Source organism: Physella acuta, unplaced genomic scaffold (assembly GCF_028476545.2).
Source record: "Physella acuta isolate Inbredline_101_S28 unplaced genomic scaffold, ASM2847654v3 ptg000813l, whole genome shotgun sequence".
Lineage (NCBI taxonomy): Eukaryota > Metazoa > Mollusca > Gastropoda > Physidae > Physella > Physella acuta.
Genome location: NW_026732331.1, coordinates 248973 through 268452, shown reverse-complemented (window position 1 = coordinate 268452; position 19480 = coordinate 248973). Strand labels below are relative to the sequence as shown.

Here is a 19480-nt window from a genome sequence, read left to right as displayed (position 1 = left end):
TAACACTTTGAATCTCAATGTCCCTACAAACGGAACGAATCGCAGCTCTATAAGCTAGCGACGTTTGATCTAAAGGGAGGGCACTCGGTAAATGTGTTGTTATTACCAAAAAGGGGCCAAAAATAGTCACTTAGCGACGAGCTGCTCCGGTACCTTGTTGAATGTCGGAAACTCGCATCACGACATTGCATAAAATTCCTTTCTCAGTCACGTGTTCGTGAGTGAGACATAACAAAACACCACACACGCACATCGTCTATGGGCGAAATCTCGATCAACTGCCCTCGAGCATGCTTACGAGAATCCGCCCGGTTAGCTCAGTCGGTAGAGCATCAGACTGTTAATCTGAGTTTCAAGGGTTCAAGTCCCTTATCGGGCGACTTTATGTTTTCCTTTTTAGCTTTCTTTACGAAGCAACAGCAATTGCCTCTGTTGAAGTTAGTTTGAGAATGTGTTCTCTCTACTGCAAAACAGTGACAGGCTTTTATTGCCAAGCTTTACTCAACTTTTTGTTCTCTCGTCGAACTGATTCTTCTGTCAATTACAGTGGAATGTGTCCTGGAGGTTTCATTACTCGGCGCGGACGAGACAGAAAGCATTGATGTTTTCAACGCTGCTCAAAGCCTGATACACTGAGACAAAACGGCTAGTCGCTTAGATTTTCATTAATGATTATTTAAATGCAGGTTCTTATTGCATCCTTAAACTGAGCATAATGGCCGTACCCAGGAGTCAGTCGTGCGGTATTGTAAGTGTAGTAAAGGACTCTACACTAGAACGACACGCACTTAGTTTGTATTTGAATTTATATCATCGTTTATCGAATAACCATGTAGCATCAACATAACAATGACTCATTTCTCTTGAATTTTTCGAAGATGAGCAAAACACTGACGCCCTGCATTATCACCTCTGATTTGTTTTTAACAATGAAAAAAAATAACATGAGCGTCCCTGGGTGGGCTTGAACCACCAACCTTTCGGTTAACAGCCGAACGCGCTAACCGATTGCGCCACAGAGACCACTGAGCCTAAGTAGCCCTTCATTAGTGGTATATTGCCGTGTACGCCTACCTAATGCATAACTGTATCGTGTTGGTCTCTGCGTTTTAAGTACAGGTACCGTCCAAGTCAAAGGCTAATGTTATTGACGGCGTATGATATTTAGTGTTATGGATCAAGATAGCGACAAGATTATACCTAACACTTTGAATCTCAATGTCCCTACAAACGGAACGAATCGCAGCTCTATAAGCTAGCGACGTTTGATCTAAAGGGAGGGCACTCGGTAAATGTGTTGTTATTACCAAAAAGGGGCCAAAAATAGTCACTTAGCGACGAGCTGCTCCGGTACCTTGTTGAATGTCGGAAACTCGCATCACGACATTGCATAAAATTCCTTTCTCAGTCACGTGTTCGTGAGTGAGACATAACAAAACACCACACACGCACATCGTCTATGGGCGAAATCTCGATCAACTGCCCTCGAGCATGCTTACGAGAATCCGCCCGGTTAGCTCAGTCGGTAGAGCATCAGACTGTTAATCTGAGTTTCAAGGGTTCAAGTCCCTTATCGGGCGACTTTATGTTTTCCTTTTTAGCTTTCTTTACGAAGCAACAGCAATTGCCTCTGTTGAAGTTAGTTTGAGAATGTGTTCTCTCTACTGCAAAACAGTGACAGGCTTTTATTGCCAAGCTTTACTCAACTTTTTGTTCTCTCGTCGAACTGATTCTTCTGTCAATTACAGTGGAATGTGTCCTGGAGGTTTCATTACTCGGCGCGGACGAGACAGAAAGCATTGATGTTTTCAACGCTGCTCAAAGCCTGATACACTGAGACAAAACGGCTAGTCACTTAGATTTTCATTAATGATTATTTAAATGCAGGTTCTTATTGCATCCTTAAACTGAGCATAATGGCCGTACCCAGGAGTCAGTCGTGCGGTATTGTAAGTGTTGTAAAGGACTCTACACTAGAACGACACGCACTTAGTTTGTATTTGAATTTATATCATCGTTTATCGAATAACCATGTAGCATCAACATAACAATGACTCATTTCTCTTGAATTTTTCGAAGATGAGCAAAACACTGACGCCCTGCATTATCACCTCTGATTTGTTTTTAACAATGAAAAAAAATAACATGAGCGTCCCTGGGTGGGCTTGAACCACCAACCTTTCGGTTAACAGCCGAACGCGCTAACCGATTGCGCCACAGAGACCACTGAGCCTAAGTAGCCCTTCATTAGTGGTATATTGCCGTGTACGCCTACCTAATGCATAACTGTATCGTGTTGGTCTCTGCGTTTTAAGTACAGGTGTCGTCCAAGTCAAAGGCTAATGTTATTGACGGCGTATGATATTTAGTGTTATGGATCAAGATAGCGACAAGATTATACCTAACACTTTGAATCTCAATGTCCCTACAAACGGAACGAAACGCAGCTCTATAAGCTAGCGACGTTTGATCTAAAGGGAGGGCACTCGGTAAATGTGTTGTTATTACCAAAAAGGGGCCAAAAATAGACACTTAGCGACGAGCTGCTCCGGTACCTTGTTGAATGTCGGAAACTCGCATCACGACATTGCATAAAATTCCTTTCTCAGTCACGTGTTCGTGAGTGAGACATAACAAAACACCACTCACACACATCGTCTATGGGTGAAATCTCGATCAATTACACTCGAGCATGCCTACGAGAATCCGCCCGGTTAGCTCAGTCGGTAGAGCATCATACTTTTAATCTGAGGGTCAAGGGTTCAAGTCCCTTATCGGGCGACTTTATGTTTTCCTTTTTAGCTTTCTTTACGAAGCAACAGCAATTGCCTCTGTTGAAGTTAGTTTGAGAATGTGTTCTCTCTACTGCAAAACAGTGACAGGCTTTTATTGCCAAGCTTTACTCAACTTTTTGTTCTCTCGTCGAACTGATTCTTCTGTCAATTACAGTGGAATGTGTCCTGGAGGTTTCATTACTCGGCGCGGACGAGACAGAAAGCATTGATGTTTTCAACGCTGCTCAAAGCCTGATACACTGAGACAAAACGGCTAGTCGCTTAGATTTTCATTAATGATTATTTAAATGCAGGTTCTTATTGCATCCTTAAACTGAGCATAATGGCCGTACCCAGGAGTCAGTCGTGCGGTATTGTAAGTGTAGTAAAGGACTCTACACTAGAACGACACGCACTTAGTTTGTATTTGAATTTATATCATCGTTTATCGAATAACCATGTAGCATCAACATAACAATGACTCATTTCTCTTGAATTTTTCGAAGATGAGCAAAACACTGACGCCCTGCATTATCACCTCTGATTTGTTTTTAACAATGAAAAAAAATAACATGAGCGTCCCTGGGTGGGCTTGAACCACCAACCTTTCGGTTAACAGCCGAACGCGCTAACCGATTGCGCCACAGAGACCACTGAGCCTAAGTAGCCCTTCATTAGTGGTATATTGCCGTGTACGCCTACCTAATGCATAACTGTATCGTGTTGGTCTCTGCGTTTTAAGTACAGGTACCGTCCAAGTCAAAGGCTAATGTTATTGACGGCGTATGATATTTAGTGTTATGGATCAAGATAGCGACAAGATTATACCTAACACTTTGAATCTCAATGTCCCTACAAACGGAACGAATCGCAGCTCTATAAGCTAGCGACGTTTGATCTAAAGGGAGGGCACTCGGTAAATGTGTTGTTATTACCAAAAAGGGGCCAAAAATAGTCACTTAGCGACGAGCTGCTCCGGTACCTTGTTGAATGTCGGAAACTCGCATCACGACATTGCATAAAATTCCTTTCTCAGTCACGTGTTCGTGAGTGAGACATAACAAAACACCACTCACACACATCGTCTATGGGCGAAATCTCGATCAATTACCCTCGAGCATGCCTACGAGAATCCGCCCGGTTAGCTCAGTCGGTAGAGCATTAGACTTTTAATCTGAGGGTCAAGGGTTCAAGTCCCTTATCGGGTGACTTTATGTTTTCCTTTTTAGCTTTCTTTACGAAGCAACAGCAATTGCCTCTGTTGAAGTTAGTTTGAGAATGTGTTCTCTCTACTGCAAAACAGTGACAGGCTTTTATTGCCAAGCTTTACTCAACTTTTTGTTCTCTCGTCGAACTGATTCTTCTGTCAATTACAGTGGAATGTGTCCTGGAGGTTTTATTACTCGGCGCGGACGAGACAGAAAGCATTGATGTTTTCAACGCTGCTCAAAGCCTGATACACTGAGACAAAACGGCTAGTCGCTTAGATTTTCATTAATGATTATTTAAATGCAGGTTCTTATTGCATCCTTAAACTGAGCATAATGGCCGTACCCAGGAGTCAGTCGTGCGGTATTGTAAGTGTAGTAAAGGACTCTACACTAGAACGACACGCACTTAGTTTGTATTTGAATTTATATCATCGTTTATCGAATAACCATGTAGCATCAACATAACAATGACTCATTTCTCTTGAATTTTTCGAAGATGAGCAAAACACTGACGCCCTGCATTATCACCTCTGATTTGTTTTTAAAAATGAAAAAAAATAACATGAGCGTCCCTGGGTGGGCTTGAACCACCAACCTTTCGGTTAACAGCCGAACGCGCTAACCGATTGCGCCACAGAGACCACTGAGCCTAAGTAGCCCTTCATTAGTGGTATATTGCCGTGTACGCCTACCTAATGCATAACTGTATCGTGTTGGTCTCTGCGTTTTAAGTACAGGTACCGTCCAAGTCAAAGGCTAATGTTATTGACGGCGTATGATATTTAGTGTTATGGATCAAGATAGCGACAAGATTATACCTAACACTTTGAATCTCAATGTCCCTACAAACGGAACGAATCGCAGCTCTATAAGCTAGCGACGTTTGATCTAAAGGGAGGGCACTCGGTAAATGTGTTGTTATTACCAAAAAGGGGCCAAAAATAGTCACTTAGCGACGAGCTGCTCCGGTACCTTGTTGAATGTCGGAAACTCGCATCACGACATTGCATAAAATTCCTTTCTCAGTCACGTGTTCGTGAGTGAGACATAACAAAACACCACTCACACACATCGTCTATGGGTGAAATCTCGATCAATTACACTCGAGCATGCCTAGGAGAATCCGCCCGGTTAGCTCAGTCGGTAGAGCATCAGACTTTTAGTCTGAGGGTCAAGGGTTCAAGTCCCTTATCGGGCGACTTTATGTTTTCCTTTTTAGCTTTCTTTACGAAGCAACAGCAATTGCCTCTGTTGAAGTTAGTTTGAGAATGTGTTCTCTCTACTGCAAAACAGTGACAGGCTTTTATTGCCAAGCTTTACTCAACTTTTTGTTCTCTCGTCGAACTGATTCTTCTGTCAATTACAGTGGAATGTGTCCTGGAGGTTTCATTACTCGGCGCGGACGAGACAGAAAGCATTGATGTTTTCAACGCTGCTCAAAGCCTGATACACTGAGACAAAACGGCTAGTCGCTTAGATTTTCATTAATGATTATTTAAATGCAGGTTCTTATTGCATCCTTAAACTGAGCATAATGGCCGTACCCAGGAGTCAGTCGTGCGGTATTGTAAGTGTAGTAAAGGACTCTACACTAGAACGACACGCACTTAGTTTGTATTTGAATTTATATCATCGTTTATCGAATAACCATGTAGCATCAACATAACAATGACTCATTTCTCTTGAATTTTTCGAAGATGAGCAAAACACTGACGCCCTGCATTATCACCTCTGATTTGTTTTTAAAAATGAAAAAAAATAACATGAGCGTCCCTGGGTGGGCTTGAACCACCAACCTTTCGGTTAACAGCCGAACGCGCTAACCGATTGCGCCACAGAGACCACTGAGCCTAAGTAGCCCTTCATTAGTGGTATATTGCCGTGTACGCCTACCTAATGCATAACTGTATCGTGTTGGTCTCTGCGTTTTAAGTACAGGTGTCGTCCAAGTCAAAGGCTAATGTTATTGACGGCGTATGATATTTAGTGTTATGGATCAAGATAGCGACAAGATTATACCTAACACTTTGAATCTCAATGTCCCTACAAACGGAACGAAACGCAGCTCTATAAGCTAGCGACGTTTGATCTAAAGGGAGGGCACTCGGTAAATGTGTTGTTATTACCAAAAAGGGGCCAAAAATAGTCACTTAGCGACGAGCTGCTCCGGTACCTTGTTGAATGTCGGAAACTCGCATCACGACATTGCATAAAATTCCTTTCTCAGTCACGTGTTCGTGAGTGAGACATAACAAAACACCACTCACACATATCGTCTATGGGTGAAATCTCGATCAATTACACTCGAGCATGCCTACGAGAATCCGCCCGGTTAGCTCAGTCGGTAGAGCATCAGACTTTTAATCTGAGGGTCAAGGGTTCAAGTCCCTTATCGGGCGACTTTATGTTTTCCTTTTTAGCTTTCTTTACGAAGCAACAGCAATTGCCTCTGTTGAAGTTAGTTTGAGAATGTGTTCTCTCTACTGCAAAACAGTGACAGGCTTTTATTGCCAAGCTTTACTCAACTTTTTGTTCTCTCGTCGAACTGATTCTTCTGTCAATTACAGTGGAATGTGTCCTGGAGGTTTCATTACTCGGCGCGGACGAGACAGAAAGCATTGATGTTTTCAACGCTGCTCAAAGCTTGATACACTGAGACAAAACGGCTAGTCGCTTAGATTTTCATTAATGATTATTTAAATGCAGGTTCTTATTGCATCCTTAAACTGAGCATAATGGCCGTACCCAGGAGTCAGTCGTGCGGTATTGTAAGTGTAGTAAAGGACTCTACACTAGAACGACACGCACTTAGTTTGTATTTGAATTTATATCATCGTTTATCGAATAACCATGTAGCATCAACATAACAATGACTCATTTCTCTTGAATTTTTCGAAGATGAGCAAAACACTGACGCCCTGCATTATCACCTCTGATTTGTTTTTAACAATGAAAAAAAATAACATGAGCGTCCCTGGGTGGGCTTGAACCACCAACCTTTCGGTTAACAGCCGAACGCGCTAACCGATTGCGCCACAGAGACCACTGAGCCTAAGTAGCCCTTCATTAGTGGTATATTGCCGTGTACGCCTACCTAATGCATAACTGTATCGTGTTGGTCTCTGCGTTTTAAGTACAGGTGTCGTCCAAGTCAAAGGCTAATGTTATTGACGGCGTATGATATTTAGTGTTATGGATCAAGATAGCGACAAGATTATACCTAACACTTTGAATCTCAATGTCCCTACAAACGGAACGAAACGCAGCTCTATAAGCTAGCGACGTTTGATCTAAAGGGAGGGCACTCGGTAAATGTGTTGTTATTACCAAAAAGGGGCCAAAAATAGTCACTTAGCGACGAGCTGCTCCGGTACCTTGTTGAATGTCGGAAACTCGCATCACGACATTGCATAAAATTCCTTTCTCAGTCACGTGTTCGTGAGTGAGACATAACAAAACACCACTCACACACATCGTCTATGGGCGAAATCTCGATCAATTACCCTCGAGCATGCCTACGAGAATCCGCCCGGTTAGCTCAGTCGGTAGAGCATCAGACTTTTAATCTGAGGGTCAAGGGTTCAAGTCCCTTATCGGGCGACTTTATGTTTTCCTTTTTAGCTTTCTTTACGAAGCAACAGCAATTGCCTCTGTTGAAGTTAGTTTGAGAATGTGTTCTCTCTACTGCAAAACAGTGACAGGCTTTTATTGCCAAGCTTTACTCAACTTTTTGTTCACTCGTCGAACTGATTCTTCTGTCAATTACAGTGGAATGTGTCCTGGAGGTTTTATTACTCGGCGCGGACGAGACAAAAAGCATTGATGTTTTCAACGCTGCTCAAAGCCTGATACACTGAGACAAAACGGCTAGTCGCTTAGATTTTCATTAATGATTATTTAAATGCAGGTTCTTATTGCATCCTTAAACTGAGCATAATGGCCGTACCCAGGAGTCAGTCGTGCGGTATTGTAAGTGTAGTAAAGGACTCTACACTAGAACGACACGCACTTAGTTTGTATTTGAATTTATATCATCGTTTATCGAATAACCATGTAGCATCAACATAACAATGACTCATTTCTCTTGAATTTTTCGAAGATGAGCAAAACACTGACGCCCTGCATTATCACCTCTGATTTGTTTTTAACAATGAAAAAAAAATAACATGAGCGTCCCTGGGTGGGCTTGAACCACCAACCTTTCGGTTAACAGCCGAACGCGCTAACCGATTGCGCCACAGAGACCACTGAGCCTAAGTAGCCCTTCATTAGTGGTATATTGCCGTGTACGCCTACCTAATGCATAACTGTATCGTGTTGGTCTCTGCGTTTTAAGTACAGGTACCGTCCAAGTCAAAGGCTAATGTTATTGACGGCGTATGATATTTAGTGTTATGGATCAAGATAGCGACAAGATTATACCTAACACTTTGAATCTCAATGTCCCTACAAACGGAACGAATCGCAGCTCTATAAGCTAGCGACGTTTGATCTAAAGGGAGGGCACTCGGTAAATGTGTTGTTATTACCAAAAAGGGGCCAAAAATAGTCACTTAGCGACGAGCTGCTCCGGTACCTTGTTGAATGTCGGAAACTCGCATCACGACATTGCATAAAATTCCTTTCTCAGTCACGTGTTCGTGAGTGAGACATAACAAAACACCACTCACACACATCGTCTATGGGTGAAATCTCGATCAATTACACTCGAGCATGCCTACGAGAATCCGCCCGGTTAGCTCAGTCGGTAGAGCATCAGACTTTTAGTCTGAGGGTCAAGGGTTCAAGTCCCTTATCGGGCGACTTTATGTTTTCCTTTTTAGCTTTCTTTACGAAGCAACAGCAATTGCCTCTGTTGAAGTTAGTTTGAGAATGTGTTCTCTCTACTGCAAAACAGTGACAGGCTTTTATTGCCAAGCTTTACTCAACTTTTTGTTCTCTCGTCGAACTGATTCTTCTGTCAATTACAGTGGAATGTGTCCTGGAGGTTTCATTACTCGGCGCGGACGAGACAGAAAGCATTGATGTTTTCAACGCTGCTCAAAGCCTGATACACTGAGACAAAACGGCTAGTCGCTTAGATTTTCATTAATGATTATTTAAATGCAGGTTCTTATTGCATCCTTAAACTGAGCATAATGGCCGTACCCAGGAGTCAGTCGTGCGGTATTGTAAGTGTAGTAAAGGACTCTACACTAGAACGACACGCACTTAGTTTGTATTTGAATTTATATCATCGTTTATCGAATAACCATGTAGCATCAACATAACAATGACTCATTTCTCTTGAATTTTTCGAAGATGAGCAAAACACTGACGCCCTGCATTATCACCTCTGATTTGTTTTTAAAAATGAAAAAAAATAACATGAGCGTCCCTGGGTGGGCTTGAACCACCAACCTTTCGGTTAACAGCCGAACGCGCTAACCGATTGCGCCACAGAGACCACTGAGCCTAAGTAGCCCTTCATTAGTGGTATATTGCCGTGTACGCCTACCTAATGCATAACTGTATCGTGTTGGTCTCTGCGTTTTAAGTACAGGTGTCGTCCAAGTCAAAGGCTAATGTTATTGACGGCGTATGATATTTAGTGTTATGGATCAAGATAGCGACAAGATTATACCTAACACTTTGAATCTCAATGTCCCTACAAACGGAACGAAACGCAGCTCTATAAGCTAGCGACGTTTGATCTAAAGGGAGGGCACTCGGTAAATGTGTTGTTATTACCAAAAAGGGGCCAAAAATAGTCACTTAGCGACGAGCTGCTCCGGTACCTTGTTGAATGTCGGAAACTCGCATCACGACATTGCATAAAATTCCTTTCTCAGTCACGTGTTCGTGAGTGAGACATAACAAAACACCACTCACACATATCGTCTATGGGTGAAATCTCGATCAATTACACTCGAGCATGCCTACGAGAATCCGCCCGGTTAGCTCAGTCGGTAGAGCATCAGACTTTTAATCTGAGGGTCAAGGGTTCAAGTCCCTTATCGGGCGACTTTATGTTTTCCTTTTTAGCTTTCTTTACGAAGCAACAGCAATTGCCTCTGTTGAAGTTAGTTTGAGAATGTGTTCTCTCTACTGCAAAACAGTGACAGGCTTTTATTGCCAAGCTTTACTCAACTTTTTGTTCTCTCGTCGAACTGATTCTTCTGTCAATTACAGTGGAATGTGTCCTGGAGGTTTCATTACTCGGCGCGGACGAGACAGAAAGCATTGATGTTTTCAACGCTGCTCAAAGCTTGATACACTGAGACAAAACGGCTAGTCGCTTAGATTTTCATTAATGATTATTTAAATGCAGGTTCTTATTGCATCCTTAAACTGAGCATAATGGCCGTACCCAGGAGTCAGTCGTGCGGTATTGTAAGTGTAGTAAAGGACTCTACACTAGAACGACACGCACTTAGTTTGTATTTGAATTTATATCATCGTTTATCGAATAACCATGTAGCATCAACATAACAATGACTCATTTCTCTTGAATTTTTCGAAGATGAGCAAAACACTGACGCCCTGCATTATCACCTCTGATTTGTTTTTAACAATGAAAAAAAATAACATGAGCGTCCCTGGGTGGGCTTGAACCACCATCCTTTCGGTTAACAGCCGAACGCGCTAACCGATTGCGCCACAGAGACCACTGAGCCTAAGTAGCCCTTCATTAGTGGTATATTGCCGTGTACGCCTACCTAATGCATAACTGTATCGTGTTGGTCTCTGCGTTTTAAGTACAGGTGTCGTCCAAGTCAAAGGCTAATGTTATTGACGGCGTATGATATTTAGTGTTATGGATCAAGATAGCGACAAGATTATACCTAACACTTTGAATCTCAATGTCCCTACAAACGGAACGAAACGCAGCTCTATAAGCTAGCGACGTTTGATCTAAAGGGAGGGCACTCGGTAAATGTGTTGTTATTACCAAAAAGGGGCCAAAAATAGTCACTTAGCGACGAGCTGCTCCGGTACCTTGTTGAATGTCGGAAACTCGCATCACGACATTGCATAAAATTCCTTTCTCAGTCACGTGTTCGTGAGTGAGACATAACAAAACACCACTCACACACATCGTCTATGGGCGAAATCTCGATCAATTACCCTCGAGCATGCCTACGAGAATCCGCCCGGTTAGCTCAGTCGGTAGAGCATCAGACTTTTAATCTGAGGGTCAAGGGTTCAAGTCCCTTATCGGGCGACTTTATGTTTTCCTTTTTAGCTTTCTTTACGAAGCAACAGCAATTGCCTCTGTTGAAGTTAGTTTGAGAATGTGTTCTCTCTACTGCAAAACAGTGACAGGCTTTTATTGCCAAGCTTTACTCAACTTTTTGTTCACTCGTCGAACTGATTCTTCTGTCAATTACAGTGGAATGTGTCCTGGAGGTTTCATTACTCGGCGCGGACGAGACAGAAAGCATTGATGTTTTCAACGCTGCTCAAAGCCTGATACACTGAGACAAAACGGCTAGTCGCTTAGATTTTCATTAATGATTATTTAAATGCAGGTTCTTATTGCATCCTTAAACTGAGCATAATGGCCGTACCCAGGAGTCAGTCGTGCGGTATTGTAAGTGTAGTAAAGGACTCTACACTAGAACGACACGCACTTAGTTTGTATTTGAATTTATATCATCGTTTATCGAATAACCATGTAGCATCAACATAACAATGACTCATTTCTCTTGAATTTTTCGAAGATGAGCAAAACACTGACGCCCTGCATTATCACCTCTGATTTGTTTTTAACAATGAAAAAAAAATAACATGAGCGTCCCTGGGTGGGCTTGAACCACCAACCTTTCGGTTAACAGCCGAACGCGCTAACCGATTGCGCCACAGAGACCACTGAGCCTAAGTAGCCCTTCATTAGTGGTATATTGCCGTGTACGCCTACCTAATGCATAACTGTATCGTGTTGGTCTCTGCGTTTTAAGTACAGGTACCGTCCAAGTCAAAGGCTAATGTTATTGACGGCGTATGATATTTAGTGTTATGGATCAAGATAGCGACAAGATTATACCTAACACTTTGAATCTCAATGTCCCTACAAACGGAACGAATCGCAGCTCTATAAGCTAGCGACGTTTGATCTAAAGGGAGGGCACTCGGTAAATGTGTTGTTATTACCAAAAAGGGGCCAAAAATAGTCACTTAGCGACGAGCTGCTCCGGTACCTTGTTGAATGTCGGAAACTCGCATCACGACATTGCATAAAATTCCTTTCTCAGTCACGTGTTCGTGAGTGAGACATAACAAAACACCACTCACACACATCGTCTATGGGTGAAATCTCGATCAATTACACTCGAGCATGCCTACGAGAATCCGCCCGGTTAGCTCAGTCGGTAGAGCATCAGACTTTTAGTCTGAGGGTCAAGGGTTCAAGTCCCTTATCGGGCGACATTATGTTTTCCTTTTTAGCTTTCTTTACGAAGCAACAGCAATTGCCTCTGTTGAAGTTAGTTTGAGAATGTGTTCTCTCTACTGCAAAACAGTGACAGGCTTTTATTGCCAAGCTTTACTCAACTTTTTGTTCTCTCGTCGAACTGATTCTTCTGTCAATTACAGTGGAATGTGTCCTGGAGGTTTCATTACTCGGCGCGGACGAGACAGAAAGCATTGATGTTTTCAACGCTGCTCAAAGCCTGATACACTGAGACAAAACGGCTAGTCGCTTAGATTTTCATTAATGATTATTTAAATGCAGGTTCTTATTGCATCCTTAAAGTGAGCATAATGGCCGTACCCAGGAGTCAGTCGTGCGGTATTGTAAGTGTAGTAAAGGACTCTACACTAGAACGACACGCACTTAGTTTGTATTTGAATTTATATCATCGTTTATCGAATAACCATGTAGCATCAACATAACAATGACTCATTTCTCTTGAATTTTTCGAAGATGAGCAAAACACTGACGCCCTGCATTATCACCTCTGATTTGTTTTTAAAAATGAAAAAAAATAACATGAGCGTCCCTGGGTGGGCTTGAACCACCAACCTTTCGGTTAACAGCCGAACGCGCTAACCGATTGCGCCACAGAGACCACTGAGCCTAAGTAGCCCTTCATTAGTGGTATATTGCCGTGTACGCCTACCTAATGCATAACTGTATCGTGTTGGTCTCTGCGTTTTAAGTACAGGTGTCGTCCAAGTCAAAGGCTAATGTTATTGACGGCGTATGATATTTAGTGTTATGGATCAAGATAGCGACAAGATTATACCTAACACTTTGAATCTCAATGTCCCTACAAACGGAACGAAACGCAGCTCTATAAGCTAGCGACGTTTGATCTAAAGGGAGGGCACTCGGTAAATGTGTTGTTATTACCAAAAAGGGGCCAAAAATAGTCACTTAGCGACGAGCTGCTCCGGTACCTTGTTGAATGTCGGAAACTCGCATCACGACATTGCATAAAATTCCTTTCTCAGTCACGTGTTCGTGAGTGAGACATAACAAAACACCACTCACACATATCGTCTATGGGTGAAATCTCGATCAATTACACTCGAGCATGCCTACGAGAATCCGCCCGGTTAGCTCAGTCGGTAGAGCATCAGACTTTTAATCTGAGGGTCAAGGGTTCAAGTCCCTTATCGGGCGACTTTATGTTTTCCTTTTTAGCTTTCTTTACGAAGCAACAGCAATTGCCTCTGTTGAAGTTAGTTTGAGAATGTGTTCTCTCTACTGCAAAACAGTGACAGGCTTTTATTGCCAAGCTTTACTCAACTTTTTGTTCTCTCGTCGAACTGATTCTTCTGTCAATTACAGTGGAATGTGTCCTGGAGGTTTCATTACTCGGCGCGGACGAGACAGAAAGCATTGATGTTTTCAACGCTGCTCAAAGCTTGATACACTGAGACAAAACGGCTAGTCGCTTAGATTTTCATTAATGATTATTTAAATGCAGGTTCTTATTGCATCCTTAAACTGAGCATAATGGCCGTACCCAGGAGTCAGTCGTGCGGTATTGTAAGTGTAGTAAAGGACTCTACACTAGAACGACACGCACTTAGTTTGTATTTGAATTTATATCATCGTTTATCGAATAACCATGTAGCATCAACATAACAATGACTCATTTCTCTTGAATTTTTCGAAGATGAGCAAAACACTGACGCCCTGCATTATCACCTCTGATTTGTTTTTAACAATGAAAAAAAATAACATGAGCGTCCCTGGGTGGGCTTGAACCACCAACCTTTCGGTTAACAGCCGAACGCGCTAACCGATTGCGCCACAGAGACCACTGAGCCTAAGTAGCCCTTCATTAGTGGTATATTGCCGTGTACGCCTACCTAATGCATAACTGTATCGTGTTGGTCTCTGCGTTTTAAGTACAGGTGTCGTCCAAGTCAAAGGCTAATGTTATTGACGGCGTATGATATTTAGTGTTATGGATCAAGATAGCGACAAGATTATACCTAACACTTTGAATCTCAATGTCCCTACAAACGGAACGAATCGCAGCTCTATAAGCTAGCGACGTTTGATCTAAAGGGAGGGCACTCGGTAAATGTGTTGTTATTACCAAAAAGGGGCCAAAAATAGTCACTTAGCGACGAGCTGCTCCGGTACCTTGTTGAATGTCGGAAACTCGCATCACGACATTGCATAAAATTCCTTTCTCAGTCACGTGTTCGTGAGTGAGACATAACAAAACACCACTCACACACATCGTCTATGGGCGAAATCTCGATCAATTACCCTCGAGCATGCCTACGAGAATCCGCCCGGTTAGCTCAGTCGGTAGAGCATCAGACTTTTAATCTGAGGGTCAAGGGTTCAAGTCCCTTATCGGGCGACTTTATGTTTTCCTTTTTAGCTTTCTTTACGAAGCAACAGCAATTGCCTCTGTTGAAGTTAGTTTGAGAATGTGTTCTCTCTACTGCAAAACAGTGACAGGCTTTTATTGCCAAGCTTTACTCAACTTTTTGTTCACTCGTCGAACTGATTCTTCTGTCAATTACAGTGGAATGTGTCCTGGAGGTTTTATTACTCGGCGCGGACGAGACAAAAAGCATTGATGTTTTCAACGCTGCTCAAAGCCTGATACACTGAGACAAAACGGCTAGTCGCTTAGATTTTCATTAATGATTATTTAAATGCAGGTTCTTATTGCATCCTTAAACTGAGCATAATGGCCGTACCCAGGAGTCAGTCGTGCGGTATTGTAAGTGTAGTAAAGGACTCTACACTAGAACGACACGCACTTAGTTTGTTTTTGAATTTATATCATCGTTTATCGAATAACCATGTAGCATCAACATAACAATGACTCATTTCTCTTGAATTTTTCGAAGATGAGCAAAACACTGACGCCCTGCATTATCACCTCTGATTTGTTTTTAACAATGAAAAAAAAATAACATGAGCGTCCCTGGGTGGGCTTGAACCACCAACCTTTCGGTTAACAGCCGAACGCGCTAACCGATTGCGCCACAGAGACCACTGAGCCTAAGTAGCCCTTCATTAGTGGTATATTGCCGTGTACGCCTACCTAATGCATAACTGTATCGTGTTGGTCTCTGCGTTTTAAGTACAGGTACCGTCCAAGTCAAAGGCTAATGTTATTGACGGCGTATAATATTTAGTGTTATGGATCAAGATAGCGACAAGATTATACCTAACACTTTGAATCTCAATGTCCCTACAAACGGAACGAAACGCAGCTCTATAAGCTAGCGACGTTTGATCTAAAGGGAGGGCACTCGGTAAATGTGTTGTTATTACCAAAAAGGGGCCAAAAATAGTCACTTAGCGACGAGCTGCTCCGGTACCTTGTTGAATGTCGGAAACTCGCATCACGACATTGCATAAAATTCCTTTCTCAGTCACGTGTTCGTGAGTGAGACATAACAAAACACCACTCACACATATCGTCTATGGGTGAAATCTCGATCAATTACACTCGAGCATGCCTACGAGAATCCGCCCGGTTAGCTCAGTCGGTAGAGCATCAGACTTTTAATCTGAGGGTCAAGGGTTCAAGTCCCTTATCGGGCGACTTTATGTTTTCCTTTTTAGCTTTCTTTACGAAGCAACAGCAATTGCCTCTGTTGAAGTTAGTTTGAGAATGTGTTCTCTCTACTGCAAAACAGTGACAGGCTTTTATTGCCAAGCTTTACTCAACTTTTTGTTCTCTCGTCGAACTGATTCTTCTGTCAATTACAGTGGAATGTGTCCTGGAGGTTTCATTACTCGGCGCGGACGAGACAGAAAGCATTGATGTTTTCAACGCTGCTCAAAGCCTGATACACTGAGACAAAACGGCTAGTCGCTTAGATTTTCATTAATGATTATTTAAATGCAGGTTCTTATTGCATCCTTAAACTGAGCATAATGGCCGTACCCAGGAGTCAGTCGTGCGGTATTGTAAGTGTAGTAAAGGACTCTACACTAGAACGACACGCACTTAGTTTGTTTTTGAATTTATATCATCGTTTATCGAATAACCATGTAGCATCAATATAACAATGACTCATTTCTCTTGAATTTTTCGAAGATGAGCAAAACACTGACGCCCTGCATTATCACCTCTGATTTGTTTTTAACAATGAAAAAAATTACATGAGCGTCCCTGGGTGGGCTTGAACCACCAACCTTTCGGTTAACAGCCGAACGCGCTAACCGATTGCGCCACAGAGACCACTGAGCCTAAGTAGCCCTTCATTAGTGGTATATTGCCGTGTACGCCTACCTAATGCATAACTGTATCGTGTTGGTCTCTGCGTTTTAAGTACAGGTGTCGTCCAAGTCAAAGGCTAATGTTATTGACGGCGTATGATATTTAGTGTTATGGATCAAGATAGCGACAAGATTATACCTAACACTTTGAATCTCAATGTCCCTACAAACGGAACGAAACGCAGCTCTATAAGCTAGCGACGTTTGATCTAAAGGGAGGGCACTCGGTAAATGTGTTGTTATTACCAAAAAGGGGCCAAAAATAGTCACTTAGCGACGAGCTGCTCCGGTACCTTGTTGAATGTCGGAAACTCGCATCACGACATTGCATAAAATTCCTTTCTCAGTCACGTGTTCGTGAGTGAGACATAACAAAACACCACGCACGCACATCGTCTATGGGCGAAATCTCGATCAATTACCCTCGAGCATGCCTACGAGAATCCGCCCGGTTAGCTCAGTCGGTAGAGCATCAGACTTTTAATCTGAGGGTCAAGGGTTCAAGTCCCTTATCGGGCGACTTTATGTTTTCCTTTTTAGCTTTCTTTACGAAGCAACAGCAATTGCCTCTGTTGGAGTTAGTTTGAGAATGTGTTCTCTCTACTGCAAAACAGTGACAGGCTTTTATTGCCAAGCTTTACTCAACTTTTTGTTCTCTCGTCGAACTTATTCTTCTGTCAATTACAGTGGAATGTGTCCTGGAGGTTTCATTACTCGGCGCGGACGAGACAGAAAGCATTGATGTTTTCAACGCTGCACAAAGCCTGATACACTGAGACAAAACGGCTAGTCGCTTAGATTTTCATTAATGATTATTTAAATGCAGGTTCTTATTGCATCCTTAAACTGAGCATAATGGCCGTACCCAGGAGTCAGTCGTGCGGTATTGTAAGTGTAGTAAAGGACTCTACACTAGAACGACACGCACTTAGTTTGTATTTGAATTTATATCATCGTTTATCGAATAACCATGTAGCATCAACATAACAATGACTCATTTCTCTTGAATTTTTCGAAGATGAGCAAAACACTGACGCCCTGCATTATCACCTCTGATTTGTTTTTAACAATGAAAAAAAATAACATGAGCGTCCCTGGGTGGGCTTGAACCACCAACCTTTCGGTTAACAGCCGAACGCGCTAACCGATTGCGCCACAGAGACCACTGAGCCTAAGTAGCCCTTCATTAGTGGTATATTGCCGTGTACGCCTACCTAATGCATAACTGTATCGTGTTGGTCTCTGCGTTTTAAGTACAGGTGTCGTCCAAGTCAAAGGCTAATGTTATTGACGGCGTATGATATTTAGTGTTATGAATCAAGATAGCGACAAGATTATACCTAACACTTTGAATCTCAATGTCCCTACAAACGGAACGAAACGCAGCTCTATCAGCTAGCGACGTTTGATCTAAAGGGAGGGCACTCGGTAAATGTGTTGTTATTACCAAAAAGGGGCCAAAAATAGTCACTTAGCGACGAGCTGCTCCGGTACCTTGTTGAATGTCGGAAACTCGCATCACGACATTGCATAAAATTCCTTTCTCAGTCACGTGTTCGTGAGTGAGACATAACAAAACACCACACACGCACATCGTCTATGGGCGAAATCTCGATCAACTGCCCTCGAGCATGCTTACGAGAATCCGCCCGGTTAGCTCAGTCGGTAGAGCATCAGACTTTTAATCTGAGTTTCAAGGGTTCAAGTCCCTTATCGGGCGACTTTATGTTTTCCTTTTTAGCTTTCTTTACGAAGCAACAGCAATTGCCTCTGTTGAAGTTAGTTTGAGAATGTGTTCTCTCTACTGCAAAACAGTGACAGGCTTTTATTGCCAAGCTTTACTCAACTTTTTGTTCTCTCGTCGAACTGATTCTTCTGTCAATTACAGTGGAATGTGTCCTGGAGGTTTCATTACTCGGCGCGGACGAGACAGAAAGCATTGATGTTTTCAACGCTGCTCAAAGCCTGATACACTGAGACAAAACGGCTAGTCACTTAGATTTTCATTAATGATTATTTAAATGCAGGTTCTTATTGCATCCTTAAACTGAGCATAATGGCCGTACCCAGGAGTCAGTCGTGCGGTATTGTAAGTGTTGTAAAGGACTCTACACTAGAACGACACGCACTTAGTTTGTATTTGAATTTATATCATCGTTTATCGAATAACCATGTAGCATCAACATAACAATGACTCATTTCTCTTGAATTTTTCGAAGATGAGCAAAACACTGACGCCCTGCATTATCACCTCTGATTTGTTTTTAACAATGAAAAAAAAATAACATGAGCGTCCCTGGGTGGGCTTGAACCACCAACCTTTCGGTTAACAGCCGAACGCGCTAACCGATTGCGCCACAGAGACCACTGAGCCTACGTAGCCCTTCATTAGTGGTATATTGCCGTGTACGCCTACCTAATGCATAACTGTATCGTGTTGGTCTCTGCGTTTTAAGTACAGGTGTCGTCCAAGTCAAAGGCTAATGTTATTGACGGCGTATGATATTTAGTGTTATGGATCAAGATAGCGACAAGATTATACCTAACACTTTGAATCTCAATGTCCCTACAAACGGAACGAAACGCAGCTCTATAAGCTAGCGACGTTTGATCTAAAGGGAGGGCACTCGGTAAATGTGTTGTTATTACCAAAAAGGGGCCAAAAATAGTCACTTAGCTACGAGCTGCTCCGGTACCTTGTTGAATGTCGGAAACTCGCATCACGACATTGCATAAAATTCCTTTCTCAGTCACGTGTTCGTGAGTGAGACATAACAAAACACCACTCACACACATCGTCTATG

At 42.6% G+C, this 19480-nt stretch overlaps 32 non-coding genes across 32 annotated transcripts; 16 read left to right on the top strand and 16 right to left on the bottom strand.

The window, feature by feature from the left end:
• Positions 1-306: 306 nt before the first annotated feature.
• Positions 307-379, top strand: Trnan-guu (transfer RNA asparagine (anticodon GUU)). The gene has a single exon. It is a non-coding gene; the product is annotated as a tRNA-Asn (tRNA).
• Positions 380-949: 570 nt separating this feature from the next.
• Positions 950-1023, bottom strand: Trnan-guu (transfer RNA asparagine (anticodon GUU)). Its single transcript has one exon. It is a non-coding gene; the product is annotated as a tRNA-Asn (tRNA).
• Positions 1024-1507: 484 nt separating this feature from the next.
• Trnan-guu (transfer RNA asparagine (anticodon GUU)) lies at positions 1508-1580 on the top strand. Its single transcript has one exon. It is a non-coding gene; the product is annotated as a tRNA-Asn (tRNA).
• Positions 1581-2150: 570 nt separating this feature from the next.
• Trnan-guu (transfer RNA asparagine (anticodon GUU)) lies at positions 2151-2224 on the bottom strand. Its single transcript has one exon. It is a non-coding gene; the product is annotated as a tRNA-Asn (tRNA).
• A 484-nt stretch (positions 2225-2708) lies between these two features.
• Trnak-uuu (transfer RNA lysine (anticodon UUU)) lies at positions 2709-2781 on the top strand. Its single transcript has one exon. It is a non-coding gene; the product is annotated as a tRNA-Lys (tRNA).
• A 570-nt stretch (positions 2782-3351) lies between these two features.
• Positions 3352-3425, bottom strand: Trnan-guu (transfer RNA asparagine (anticodon GUU)). The gene has a single exon. It is a non-coding gene; the product is annotated as a tRNA-Asn (tRNA).
• A 484-nt stretch (positions 3426-3909) lies between these two features.
• Trnak-uuu (transfer RNA lysine (anticodon UUU)) lies at positions 3910-3982 on the top strand. Its single transcript has one exon. It is a non-coding gene; the product is annotated as a tRNA-Lys (tRNA).
• Positions 3983-4552: 570 nt separating this feature from the next.
• Positions 4553-4626, bottom strand: Trnan-guu (transfer RNA asparagine (anticodon GUU)). The gene has a single exon. It is a non-coding gene; the product is annotated as a tRNA-Asn (tRNA).
• Positions 4627-5110: 484 nt separating this feature from the next.
• Positions 5111-5183, top strand: Trnak-uuu (transfer RNA lysine (anticodon UUU)). Its single transcript has one exon. It is a non-coding gene; the product is annotated as a tRNA-Lys (tRNA).
• A 570-nt stretch (positions 5184-5753) lies between these two features.
• Positions 5754-5827, bottom strand: Trnan-guu (transfer RNA asparagine (anticodon GUU)). Its single transcript has one exon. It is a non-coding gene; the product is annotated as a tRNA-Asn (tRNA).
• Positions 5828-6311: 484 nt separating this feature from the next.
• Positions 6312-6384, top strand: Trnak-uuu (transfer RNA lysine (anticodon UUU)). Its single transcript has one exon. It is a non-coding gene; the product is annotated as a tRNA-Lys (tRNA).
• A 570-nt stretch (positions 6385-6954) lies between these two features.
• On the bottom strand, positions 6955-7028 carry Trnan-guu (transfer RNA asparagine (anticodon GUU)). Its single transcript has one exon. It is a non-coding gene; the product is annotated as a tRNA-Asn (tRNA).
• Positions 7029-7512: 484 nt separating this feature from the next.
• Positions 7513-7585, top strand: Trnak-uuu (transfer RNA lysine (anticodon UUU)). Its single transcript has one exon. It is a non-coding gene; the product is annotated as a tRNA-Lys (tRNA).
• A 571-nt stretch (positions 7586-8156) lies between these two features.
• On the bottom strand, positions 8157-8230 carry Trnan-guu (transfer RNA asparagine (anticodon GUU)). Its single transcript has one exon. It is a non-coding gene; the product is annotated as a tRNA-Asn (tRNA).
• A 484-nt stretch (positions 8231-8714) lies between these two features.
• On the top strand, positions 8715-8787 carry Trnak-uuu (transfer RNA lysine (anticodon UUU)). Its single transcript has one exon. It is a non-coding gene; the product is annotated as a tRNA-Lys (tRNA).
• A 570-nt stretch (positions 8788-9357) lies between these two features.
• Trnan-guu (transfer RNA asparagine (anticodon GUU)) lies at positions 9358-9431 on the bottom strand. The gene has a single exon. It is a non-coding gene; the product is annotated as a tRNA-Asn (tRNA).
• A 484-nt stretch (positions 9432-9915) lies between these two features.
• On the top strand, positions 9916-9988 carry Trnak-uuu (transfer RNA lysine (anticodon UUU)). Its single transcript has one exon. It is a non-coding gene; the product is annotated as a tRNA-Lys (tRNA).
• Positions 9989-10558: 570 nt separating this feature from the next.
• On the bottom strand, positions 10559-10632 carry Trnan-guu (transfer RNA asparagine (anticodon GUU)). Its single transcript has one exon. It is a non-coding gene; the product is annotated as a tRNA-Asn (tRNA).
• Positions 10633-11116: 484 nt separating this feature from the next.
• Positions 11117-11189, top strand: Trnak-uuu (transfer RNA lysine (anticodon UUU)). The gene has a single exon. It is a non-coding gene; the product is annotated as a tRNA-Lys (tRNA).
• Positions 11190-11760: 571 nt separating this feature from the next.
• On the bottom strand, positions 11761-11834 carry Trnan-guu (transfer RNA asparagine (anticodon GUU)). Its single transcript has one exon. It is a non-coding gene; the product is annotated as a tRNA-Asn (tRNA).
• Positions 11835-12318: 484 nt separating this feature from the next.
• Trnak-uuu (transfer RNA lysine (anticodon UUU)) lies at positions 12319-12391 on the top strand. The gene has a single exon. It is a non-coding gene; the product is annotated as a tRNA-Lys (tRNA).
• A 570-nt stretch (positions 12392-12961) lies between these two features.
• On the bottom strand, positions 12962-13035 carry Trnan-guu (transfer RNA asparagine (anticodon GUU)). The gene has a single exon. It is a non-coding gene; the product is annotated as a tRNA-Asn (tRNA).
• A 484-nt stretch (positions 13036-13519) lies between these two features.
• On the top strand, positions 13520-13592 carry Trnak-uuu (transfer RNA lysine (anticodon UUU)). Its single transcript has one exon. It is a non-coding gene; the product is annotated as a tRNA-Lys (tRNA).
• A 570-nt stretch (positions 13593-14162) lies between these two features.
• Trnan-guu (transfer RNA asparagine (anticodon GUU)) lies at positions 14163-14236 on the bottom strand. The gene has a single exon. It is a non-coding gene; the product is annotated as a tRNA-Asn (tRNA).
• A 484-nt stretch (positions 14237-14720) lies between these two features.
• On the top strand, positions 14721-14793 carry Trnak-uuu (transfer RNA lysine (anticodon UUU)). The gene has a single exon. It is a non-coding gene; the product is annotated as a tRNA-Lys (tRNA).
• A 571-nt stretch (positions 14794-15364) lies between these two features.
• Trnan-guu (transfer RNA asparagine (anticodon GUU)) lies at positions 15365-15438 on the bottom strand. The gene has a single exon. It is a non-coding gene; the product is annotated as a tRNA-Asn (tRNA).
• A 484-nt stretch (positions 15439-15922) lies between these two features.
• Positions 15923-15995, top strand: Trnak-uuu (transfer RNA lysine (anticodon UUU)). Its single transcript has one exon. It is a non-coding gene; the product is annotated as a tRNA-Lys (tRNA).
• A 569-nt stretch (positions 15996-16564) lies between these two features.
• Positions 16565-16638, bottom strand: Trnan-guu (transfer RNA asparagine (anticodon GUU)). The gene has a single exon. It is a non-coding gene; the product is annotated as a tRNA-Asn (tRNA).
• Positions 16639-17122: 484 nt separating this feature from the next.
• Positions 17123-17195, top strand: Trnak-uuu (transfer RNA lysine (anticodon UUU)). Its single transcript has one exon. It is a non-coding gene; the product is annotated as a tRNA-Lys (tRNA).
• A 570-nt stretch (positions 17196-17765) lies between these two features.
• Trnan-guu (transfer RNA asparagine (anticodon GUU)) lies at positions 17766-17839 on the bottom strand. Its single transcript has one exon. It is a non-coding gene; the product is annotated as a tRNA-Asn (tRNA).
• A 484-nt stretch (positions 17840-18323) lies between these two features.
• On the top strand, positions 18324-18396 carry Trnak-uuu (transfer RNA lysine (anticodon UUU)). Its single transcript has one exon. It is a non-coding gene; the product is annotated as a tRNA-Lys (tRNA).
• A 571-nt stretch (positions 18397-18967) lies between these two features.
• On the bottom strand, positions 18968-19041 carry Trnan-guu (transfer RNA asparagine (anticodon GUU)). Its single transcript has one exon. It is a non-coding gene; the product is annotated as a tRNA-Asn (tRNA).
• Positions 19042-19480: the final 439 nt, after the last annotated feature.